Source organism: Limulus polyphemus, unplaced genomic scaffold, assembly GCF_000517525.1.
Source record: "Limulus polyphemus unplaced genomic scaffold, Limulus_polyphemus-2.1.2 Scaffold1772, whole genome shotgun sequence".
In the NCBI taxonomy this organism is placed as follows: Eukaryota; Metazoa; Arthropoda; class Merostomata; order Xiphosura; family Limulidae; genus Limulus; species Limulus polyphemus.
In genome coordinates, this window is record NW_013667382.1 from 109,288 (window position 1) to 113,109 (window position 3,822).

The window sequence follows — 3,822 nt, forward strand, 5'->3', positions numbered from 1 at the left end:
TTCATTTTAACATGGTTTCATGATAATCAATGAAAAATACGTTATCATAAATTATAATCTTAAAGACAGCTTTTACCATAACATTGAATTTTTCGTGCAATATACAGAAGTAGAACCCAGACACAGAACAGAGCTTTCTAGCATGAAAAACTTTCACAGTGTTGCTATGGTATGATCCTTTTTCTTTTCTCCGCTTTACCTTTACATCACAGAAATAGACACGCCAATGGGCACCAGTTTTTGAGTTGGTTTACTGTGTTGTGATGTAATTTTTATAGTTTAATACTAAAATCAAAATAAAACATATTATTACTATATCATTCTAACCTCAAAGTTTTTAATACAAAATACAAATCCGTTGACGATAGTTAATGGTATGGTATGACTTTTCAATACATAAGATGACTGATATTACACAATAATAAGATTGATAATTATTTGAATAACATATGGTTTTACTGGATCCATATGGGTTTATGAAATAATTCAGAGTATGATAGACTTTTAATACTGTAGAAGAGGCCCCTCGCTCAATGCCAGCCACAGCCCTTCAGGCCGGTTGGATTACGACATTCAAAGTCTATAGTATGATTTTATCATTTTGTTTGCCTTGGAAATTAACTGAGACTTAGAAAAAGGATTCCGAGTGCCTGGCATTGTTTTAAAAAATGAAGAAAAAGGACAACGACACGACTGCGTGAGTGGACTATATACTTTTTATATACTATTTACTATATAACTAATTGTAATACTTGCGAATCAAGTCGCGAGGTAATACCAAAGAAGATTGCGATTTGGCCAAATACGTAAGCATGAGTTAGACATTTCTGAAAGTAAACGTAGAACCAGCAGGTTCGTAACGTGGACCATTTTCTATTTTATCATAGACATCATGGCCACATTTGTCAGCTTTATAAAACTGAAAGAAGGTTTGTCAGTCAGAAATCGATAAAATAATTGAGGTCAACATACAAATATTTTGGAAACTGAACTTTGTCTGAACACGAAGTTGTCAGAGTGCGCTGTGATTTATTTTATGAAGTTTGAATAAACCAGTCTCATAAGACCATTCATTTATGTAAACCACAATGACATCAGCAAATAGTTGGTGTTGTTGCTAACACAAGCTAGGCCATCAAAGGCCGCGACCACAGATTGAAACATAGCTACTGAGCAGATATACCAATGCTCCACATACAAACTTTCAATATATATAGTCGTAACATAGAAACCTCTCCCGTGATCGCACTTGTCCAAAATAGGAAGTATTACAACACAAATGTAAAGGAAACATGTTCACATTTCACTGGATTATTCGAATGTGTGAAGTGGATTATGCCAAAAACTCTATATCTATCTGTTACATGACGCAATAAAAGGAAACAAATTATACTTTATAGGTAGTATATTGTAAGCAAAAATGTGTTATTCTGTGATACACGGGGGGAAAGGGTAGTTAGCTCTGCCTTTTTTACTGCCTTAAAGTTAAGCGATTGTTACTGATCTTGTACAGATCCTACCAGTCATGAATAATGATCCACATCAACAGTTTTGTTGTTTATACTTTCACGACGTCTAGTATTAACACGCTAACAGAACAATAATTATTCGAGGTAGAAAAAAAACTAGGTTCTTAATTAGCAGAATATTTCTATATTTTGCTCTTTGAGTAGCGATGAGTTCAAAAGCATTTAGTTCTATAAGATTGGTTTATCTAAACTGGAAAAATACATCTGTAACTAATAAGTATCTGAGAAAACAGAGGCTGTCCCCCAGGTTGGTCAGTGGTAAGTGTGTGGGCTTACAATGCTAAAATCCTGCGTTCTATTCCCCGAAGAGGGCAGAGTACAAATAGCCTATAGTGTAGTTTTGCACCAAGAAAACAACAACTACAACAAAGGCCAGCTAAAGACGCGTATAATCAATGATTGTAACATCTTTACTAGAAGTAAGCTATTGAGTAAAACTCGCTATGTAAGTGTTTTGAGGATTCAATACCAACGTCAGAGGGCAATTTCGCCTTGGGCAGAGTAATGATAAAGATTCCATGATTGTACAATTCTGATATTTAGGACACAAGTTAAAAATAGGATGTTTTGAGCACAATAAACGTTGAGTAAACGACTGTTGTTTCTAGATGATGAAAATTAAGTTGCTTAATATTGCGTTTACGTACACTCATTCTTCAGAAAGAACCTACTGTGCTGTTCTGCTATTCAGGTAGAAACCTTCACAACAATACATTCTTAGTCTGATACTTTGTTTGTTCACTTGAACGACACCTTTTGCATACATTGGGCTAAATTGCCAGATCAGAGATCCCAATGTGTCAGGTATAATTTTGAGCTGTATACCAGAGGGAAGGCAACAAGTAGGCAGCAACTGCCGCCTGAAATGGCTACTCTATAAGGAATAACGGGATCAACGATTACTCTTATAAGGCACCCACAGCTGGCAGTACGAAGCATATTTGATAGCACCATGACCCGAACTCGAAACCCTCGAATCCCCACGCTTGGACCCCATCCCAAGTCAAATGTTCATTCTTTATGATCTGTAAATAATATACAACTTTAACAGGCTTAAAACGTAATTGGATTTAAAGTTAATGAATTATTATTCTTTCGAAAGATGACGTCAGTCTGATGAGATTTGACTACCAAAATATCATTAATTTTTTCTTTAAGTTACAAGTGTTAAAATTGTTCCCCAATGTTTCCTTTCACTAGTTCTTGACCAGATAAAGTTGAAAACTCATCAATAATTATTTTAGATCTGTAGAGTCAGTAATAAAAAAACAAATGACGCTATGGTTTTAACCGTGAACCTCTCAGTTCAACCATACGTTCTTTAACAACACGCTGCCACGCGTTCTTATTGAGATTGATGTGATTGTGCACAAAGCGCCTGAGTCATTGTACAATTATGTTGAAATATTCGTTTTTGTGTAAAATCTCTTGTTTATAATGTTTTTCAAACAGCTTCCTTCAATATAAAACTTCATAAAATCCATATAATATATACACATTGACTTTTTTTTTGGCGGGAGGGGGATATTGAACAACCATAAATAAAACCTACTCGGTCTCTTATCGTATTTAATTCATTACTAGTATAGAGAAACTGTGTACATATTCTCCAACTCTCAATAAATTCTGACAAACTTATTATTTGGTCAGTATCGTCACACCAATGAACTCACACGTGCTAGTCATGCGTCTAATTGCTAATCAGACTTCCAGATGGGCGCACTATTTTTCTGTCTGCACAAGGTGGGCACGAGTATATAATTAGTAAGGATCCTACACTTCAGTATTCAAATCTTCTCCTCCGGCAAAGGTTAAAAAACTGTGCATCGTGCCCAGTCATCGCGGTCTGTCACCCTGTCAGTGTCGTCATCTTCATATATCCAATGCCCTGGTTCGAAAATCAGTAAAACAATATTTTATTTTTCATTGCTTTGTGATATTGTACAAAGAAATAACAAATGACAATAAAATGTTCTTAAGACACCGTGAAGTCAATTAAATTATACATGACTTTGTAAACTTCAAGATTTAAAGATTGAATCAAAATTTATCCGAGAAACTACTGTACGTTACGTTCTGAAGAAGATTTGTCCCCTCTCCCCACTTTGATCCAGTCCTGTTTATGAACAACTTTGAAAACAAAGAGGATACATTGGTGTTTTGTTACCAAATTAAACTTTTTTCTTGAAATGACTTATAGTAAAATATTTAAAATTAGTTTTTAAACGTATCGTCGTACCGCAAAAAATTAAAAAAATGTATTTGGTTGTACACCCTAACTCGCAACGAGTGT